This window comes from Neophocaena asiaeorientalis, unplaced genomic scaffold, assembly GCF_003031525.2.
Source record: "Neophocaena asiaeorientalis asiaeorientalis breed wild unplaced genomic scaffold, Neophocaena_asiaeorientalis_V1.1 scaffold430, whole genome shotgun sequence".
Taxonomy (NCBI): domain Eukaryota; kingdom Metazoa; phylum Chordata; class Mammalia; order Artiodactyla; family Phocoenidae; genus Neophocaena; species Neophocaena asiaeorientalis.
In genome coordinates this window covers 1,948,864-1,957,061 of record NW_020173691.1, presented here as the reverse complement: position 1 = coordinate 1,957,061, position 8,198 = coordinate 1,948,864, and positions in this window count along the sequence as shown.

Below are 8,198 nucleotides of genomic sequence, written 5' to 3'. Positions count from 1 at the left end.
CATTTCCCCTCCTTCTTTCTGGGTACAGACTGCTGTTGACGGTGGACATATTGCAGCTGTATGAAAGTGAGTCTCAAGTTCAAGTCAAGAGATTTCCAGAACAGTTACATCAACTCCATGAAAGTTCCAGGTCACAAGTTCTCTAAATTATTTAGAAAGCAGACCGATGTAGCATGCTAACCATTTTTAAAACCTATTAAAATCTCTTAACCAAGAAGCTCAACAGGAGCATCAGTGTTTGAGAATAGAGTTTAATCTCCACCTAAAAACTTCTGGACTTCCTCTGTCAGGATAATGAGCTTCTGTTTTCTTTTGGGAAGAAAGAAGAAGTGTAGATTCCTTTGGCACCACAAAAACAAGCATTTTGAGCTTCTAAATATGGCCTTGCCCCTGAACCGACCCTGCCTCTGTCTAACTGCTTTTCTGCAAATTGAACTCCACAAGACAAAAGTACATAACTGAAAGAAATGGAAAACCATATCCCTCTTTCTTGTTGCTCCTGGCTCCTGGTTTTATTCTCTTTAATTTTTAAGTCTGGAGATAAGCTTCTAGAAGTCTAGAGAGAGAGTAGTTCCTGAACTTCCTCACGGTGTACTTGGTTTCAGACACAGGATGGACTCAGATCATGGGCCCTCACTGTAATCTTTGTAGCAGTAAATGAGGAGGAAAGACAGTGTGTCTTCCACTAGGGCCAAAGGGATGATAAAGTGGCACGCTGCAGAGCTGGGGAGTCTCTGATTTCCCCTCAACCTACCCCAGAAGAAGGCATCCTTAGTCTAATGGGCTGAGTTTCTGATAGAAAATTCCAGGTACTGCTACACTTGAAATGACAAGGTACTGTGGTCAGCAAGACCTTTGACTAACTTTATCGGGCCTTTGCTATGTGCCAGACACTGTCTCAAGTCACATCACACGTGTTTCAGTCTCCCCTGATGGGCACACAGCATCCCCGTCCTGGCGAGTAGAGAGAGGGCTGAGGTGTCCATGTTTGAGCCTGATCCATGTCTGCCATCCTGTTTCTAACTCACACATGTGTGTACACGTACACACCATAATGCGAAAATAAAGGCCTTCCTTGATATTAGGGGGCTGACTGGTCAGTATTTTTATTTACTACCACAAAGAAAAATGGGAAAAGTATCATAAATCCTCCTTTGTTACAAGGGAAGACACATTCGTTCAGGTTGAATAAAGCACTGTATGTAATGTCCCTTATTCCTATCCTCGGTCACAGTAGTGAGAACTTGTGACAAGAATGAGGAGAGGCCCGAGGAAGAGGTTTCCTGTAGCCACTACAGGAACTATCATGTCACGAGAGACCTTTAAATTTCAGGTACACCTTCCTCTTCCTGTAACGCTTATGTTACAGAATTCATATTTTTTCAGATGTTAGTAAGTAGGGTTGTACAGTCCATATATTGAATATTAGGTAATATGCCAGTTTAGGTCCTAATTAACACGCAAAGAGTTCTGTAACAGAATGTATAAAGGTCACATTAAGAGAGAGAAATAAAGACTAATAATACTCTCACGCTGGTTCAGATCAGGTGTAGTCACCAAATGCATCTGACATACACAAAAAACTTGTTTATCAGATTTTTAAAAAATTATTAAATTGTAGACAACAGACGGCAGTCCTCTATGTGAGGAAAGAGTCATTCACAGACATGCTGTCTGTCTAAAAGTCTCCGGTAACTCCGTAGAATTAGGAGGAGCAAACTACAACATTAAGAAGGAAACCGGGCTTCCCTGGTGGCGCAGTGGTTGAGAGTCTGCCTGCCGATGCAGGGGACACGGGTTCGTGCCCCGGTCCGCGAAGATCCCACATGCCGTGGAGCGGCTGGGCCTGTGAGCCATGGCCGTTGAGCATGCACATCCGGAGCCTGTGCTCCACAACGGGAGAAGCCACAGCAGTGAGAGGCCCACGTACCACCCAAAAAATAAAAAAAAAAAAGAAGGAAATCTATTATGAAGTACCTCATTTCCTTTATTCATCAAAATTCAATTCATTCATCATAAAAACATAAGTTTTAGAAGCAAACAGGAGAAAATCTTCATGATCTGGTGTTAGTTGAAGTGTTAGAAATGATAACAAAAACACAATCTATAAAAGGAAAAATTGGTCTTTATTAAAATTAAAAACTTCACTTTGCCAAATCATTGTCAAGAGAGTAAAAAAGACAAGCCACAAACTAGGAGAAAACGTTTTCAAATCACATATCCAGCAGAGGACTTGTAACCAGAATAAAGAACTCTTAAACTCAACATTAAGGAATCCAATTAAAAATGGGGAAAGGATGTGAACAGATGTTTCACCAAAAAAATATAGAAATAGAAAATAAGCACATGAAAAACAGGTGTTCATTACCATAAGGCATTAGGGTAATGCAAATTTAAACCATGATGAGATACTACTACACACCTATTAGAATATCTGAAATGAAAATTACTGACCATACCAAGTGTTGGCAAGGATGTGGAGTGCCTTAAACTCACATCGTGTGATTGAAAAATGGTCCAGCCAACTTGGAAAACGGTTTAGCAGCTTCTTATAAAGTTAAATATACACTTAACTTATGACCCAACAATCCTGCTCTTGGGTATTTGCACTAGGTAATTGAAAACTTATGTTCACATGAAAATTGGTACACAAATGTTCATAAGCAGCCTATTACGTAGTATCCCCAAAATGGAAGCAACTCAGATATCCTTCAGTGTGTAAAAGGATGAACTAACTGTGGTATACCATATGATGCATCACTACTCAGCAATAAAAAGGACAGACTATTGATACACACAACAACTTGGATGAATCTCAGGCAGTATGATGAGAGAAAGAAGCCTGTCTCAAAAGATAAACCTACAGTGATGGAGAACAGATCTGTGTTTGCCAGAGGTTGTGGGTGGAGGGAGAGTATGCCAATAAAGGAATAACATGAGGGAGGTGTTTTGAGAGTTGATGGAACCATTCTGTATCCTGGTCACAGCAGTGGTTATACAGATCTGTAAGTATGTTAAAATGCATACAACTGTACACCAAAGAAAGTCAGTGTTAGTCTATGATAATTAAAAAAACAAACAAACAATAAAAGCCAGCACATTCACATTTGACTTTTGTGTTCAGTTTGTTGTCAACTTCATGTTTCCTTAACTGATGACATCTTCCTTCAGCCAAACCTGCCTGCATGACTAGGAGGTGTGAGGCATGTATGAGACACTGAGGGCACACAGATGAGTCAGGAAGAGACCCTGGCAGTCAGGGCTTATGACCTAGGCAGGGAAATGGGACAGTGCAGTGAAGTGATGTAAGTAATTTGCACTACACCAATTCCAGCTGGTGATCACCAGGGGCTATAAGCATGAAGAATATTTTCTCAATTTGACCAAGAAGGAATAATTGCTTGTGTTTACTATTTTCTCACTAAGTATGTATGTGTGTATACATATATGTATATAATATATATAATTATAACAATATGCATGTATTTTGGTAATTTTGAAGAGTCCTGTGTTTTGGCTAAAAAAATACTAAATGAAAGATTCCATTAGGTGATAAGAATGGTGATTGCAAGCTTATCAAAACATGGCCCTTGTCTATTTCCACTTGTATATTCCAATAGCTACTACTCTGACACATGGAAGTTCTGTCACTCATGAAATATTTGTGAAATAAATAAATGAGAGTTGACATCATTAACATAACATTTTAATCTTTACAGTCCTTTATAGTATTTTTTATTTAGCCAGCATATTCATGAGTATAGCTTCTGTCATAGTCATCTGGAGAGGAAGCATGTATTTTTATTAATGTGTGCATAGCACATTGGCCTGCTGTTTGGGTGGCATTTCTAAGGGGAGAGTCCCTAAAAGTGCGTCATAATGATTAGTCATGTCCTATGGCATTGGTCTTTGAAACCAAAGACCATAGCATACCCTCTTAATATCTTCAGGAAATAAATACCAGGAATGTGAATGCAGATCCTTTTAGAAGACCACTAATCCTGCTGTGATGAGTGACGGGGCAGTTAGTTATTCAAGTGGGATGTTTGCGCTGCGATGGAAACAAAGTTGGTGTTTTCCAGCGTTCTAAATCCAGAGTCCTAATCTAGATATAAATACGCTGAATGTTATGAATGTAGTTTCCTGAACTGAGCCCTATATCAACGTCCTCATCTGTGAGATAAAGGTCACTCACCACAGCCTGAGGTGGATTCATGACGATTAAGGTCCTTGCTTATAAAAAGTCACCTTTTTATTCCCATCTGGGCAAAAGTGAAGTTCAAAGTCAGAGTTCCATCATAGTTCAGCTTCTGTGATCAGTCAGACCATTCCTGTTTAGAAGAGAGTTTTCTAAAGTAAGTGCTAAGTATTTTAGGCAAAGAAACCCAGCTGTGAAAATACTGTTAACATTTGTACAGTTGTTTTATATGTGGATTTATTTTTACTTGCACTTATTTCAGGGCAATTTTTTGGAGAGAAGTTCCTCTTTCCCTACCTCCTTCTACATTACTTATTCTTTCTGCCTTTCATGGGTCTTTTGAGAAATGACAGTCTCTCTAATTCTCGTGGGTCGCAAGTGTTCTGCATCACAGCACACCCCTGACTAATTAGCATTAATAAGTGATGTTAGGGGAAAGAGCCCTGGAGAAAAAGCGGTACGCCTGTTTTTGCCAAATTGGAATTGACCCAACTAGGAAACATTTCCAGTGTACTTTCATATTCTCCTGCCTTACGTGTGTTCCTGCTGCCTAAACATACATTTCTGACATGGGGTCTTGGACACCCCAGGAGGTACAAAGCCCTGCAGACTTTTTGTTCCAGGAGGTACGGGGATTTCATTTTTTTAAATAAGCTCTTTCCTAACTGTCTACTATGTGCAGGCACTATGGGGGAAAAGACATTCATTGCTGCCTCCTACGATCTGAAGATGTTTTGGCAAAGATACAGCAAATGTTCATCTAATTACTCTTATTGAGCATCTGCTGCGTGCAAGGGACTGGACTGGGTACTGATAGTAGAACCTTGCAGAATGAACAGGATTTCAACGGGGAGGGAACCAAAGAAGGACAGGGAAGGCAGGCAGCTGGAGAAAGAGCTTAGACACAGAAAAGCGAAAGGCCAGTTAGAAATCTCTAAAGAGTAAATCAGAAGAAAGAGGATAGAGTGGAAAAACTGGAAATTCAGGACTTTCCCTTACACAGAGTCTCAGTTTCCTGGTACACAAAATCAAGATAACAGTGACACTTTGCAGGGTTGGTGTAGGTATGCAAGATACTATATGGGGGCTTCCCTGGTGGCGCAGTGGTTAAGAATCCACCTGCCATTGCAGGGGACACGGGTTCGATCCCTGGCCCGGGAAGATCCCACATGCCGCGGAGCAACTAAGCCCAGGTGCCACAACTACTGAGCCTGCACTCTAGAGCCCTCGAGCCACAACTACTGAGCCTGAGTGCCACAACTACTGAAACCTGCGTGCCTAGAACTCGTGCTCCACAACAAGAGAAGCCACTGCAGTGAAACCTGCGCACTGCAACAAAGAGTAGCCCCCGCTCACCACAACTAGAAAAAGCCCACGTGCAGCAACGAAGACCCAACGCAGCCAAAAATAAAAATACACAAATAAATAAATGAATTTATTAAAAAAAAAAAAGATACTATATGGAACCCACCTGACACAAGGCAGGCAGTTAGTAAACAGTATGTCAGTTTGCCTGTAACAAACAAATTGTGAAGGGGAAATTGGGAAATAAGGCTTCAAAAGTAGTTTGGAGCCTCAAATAAAGGGCCCTTACTGCCTGGCTAATTCTGTGAATGGTGAGGAGTCACTGGTGGTCAGGGAACAAAAGAGTGACGAGATCACAGATCTGTTTTTAGAATAATGTAGAGCGGGTTAGGAGCAGGGAGAGAAAAGGCTCAGACCAAACAGCTTGAAGTCGCTGCGCTTGTTCTGCTGAATGAATAGAAAGCAAGAGGTGCATTTGCAGTGCTGTCGGGAAGTTTTTATTCTACTTGAAATAAACTCAAATTTATATAAAGAAACTTCCAGGTAGGACATAAATAAATCAGTGATATTTTCTGTCCTTTAGCAATTTCCAAGTTTTATCAAATATTTAGGCAAGTATTTGGTAACAAAACGTAAATGTGAAGTGGTCGCCTTCCATCAGAACTTGCGCATGCGTGTAAGCTAAAAGCTGACCCTCGATTTCATAAATGCCAGAGCGGAAGGCCCCTGCCTGCAAGAGACCATGCTTCTTCAAGGGTCCATACAGATCTAAGTGGAAAAGGACAGGGAGAATAGTTTTGGAACGAAGTCACCTCGAAGCCTTTATTCAGGCCTTTCAGCACATTTTGAGGGAAAAAACCTAAATGTCCCAAAAGACAAAATCATTAAATAAAGGTATGTGTTAAAAATGGTGCAGCCATTAACACCATGTGTTTAAAGATTATTTAATGACATGAATAAGTGTTCATGGTACCCTAAGTGAACTAAGCAAGACAGAGTTGTTCCTCCATATACAATTTTTGTTAAAAAATTAAACATATAAACATAAAATTTATGTATATAAATAAAGAATGAAAGAACACACATTAAATGTTTAACAGTGGTTGTCTATGACCAGAAAAAATTATTTTACCTGAAAGATTACAAACTGACAGCCAGGAACTAAAGGTGACTTGCAGACATTTTCTGTTTGCCTATATCCTCCCTTTCATACCATCCATCCACTTTGTTCTCTGAGGACCCACCTGCTTTGTATATTTAGGTCACTGGCCTGAGCACTGCAGGTATTCCTGAGGGAAGCTTTCATCTTTGCACTTTTCTACAAAGCAGAATTTACTTTTGATCATTAGAAAAAGCAAACATTAGCAAAATTAAAGCAAACTTTAATTGATGCAAAGCTAAATTGGCATCAACTGCAGTCTGCACATTTCAATTGGAATATTGGAACATATCCTTTCTTTTTAAAAAAAATTAGGTAAATTTTTAGCAGAAATATAGCCCTTCTCACCACGCTTACCCCTGGAGTACAAGAAACAACTTAGGGAAACCCTTAGCTGACAGTTTTGGGCATGACAAGCCCTACCTCGGATCTTGTCCCCAAAGGCCCTGAACATTCTGGTCTTAGCGCATATGTAAGAACTAGGGTGAAAGATTTACATATGGATGCTGGTGTGTAATTATTTATTATTATTATTATTATTTTTTTTTGGCGGTACGCGGGCCTCTCACTGTTGTGGCCTCTCCCGTTGCAGAGCACAGGCTCCGGACGCACAGGCTCAGCGGCCATGGCTCACGGGCCCAGCTGCTCCGCAGCATGTGGGACCCTCCTGGACCAGGGCACGAACCCGTGTCCCCTGCATTGGCAGGCGGACTCCTAACCACTGCGCCACAAGGGAAACCCCTGGTCTGTAATTATTTTAAAGTGCAAAAGTAATGTAATTCAGTAATTACAATTTTTGGATATATAGAAGCTTTGAAACAAAAATCAGAGCAGAATTTAGTAATGACTCACTGAATATCATCTACTTAATCCAAGTTCCTCATTTAAAAATTGGAAAAGTGACAACTGAAGAGAAAAGGGAATTAAACAAGACTTGGTTAATGAAACACTGGGTAGGTGCTAGAAGACACTTACACAGTGATTACCAAGGGCCATGCTCTGTCCACCTGAGCTGTGTGCTTATCTAATCCTCTCAGCAATCTGTAAGGGAGGTATTACTTCTGCCATAGCATTTGTTCAGTTCCCACATATATTACAGATATGTACAGATGCTGCGGCATAAACTTCGGAGCTAATGGAGACTGTGGTGATTGCTTCACCCAATTTCCACGTCATGAGTGAGGATACAGCAGTTCATGCAAATTGATGACTTGCTCAAGGTCACCCAGCTTATAGAACTAAAACTTCAGCCTCCTGGCTCTATGCCCAGTGGTTTTTCATCACATCATGTTCCCTTCATGTGTGAGCTGAAATAGAAATAAATAACTGAAGTTTTGACTCAATAAAGTAAGATGATATTAAAGAATATTTGATGAATGAAACCAGGAAAAGCCAGCACTGAAAAAAGTGGACATATTTTAAAATTTTATAACATGGACTTTGGTTAATAAAAATAAACAGCTATAACATTTTTTATTCTATCCTTTGAAAAATACAAAGTATTAAATCTTACTAAAAAATGAATTAGGTAACCTG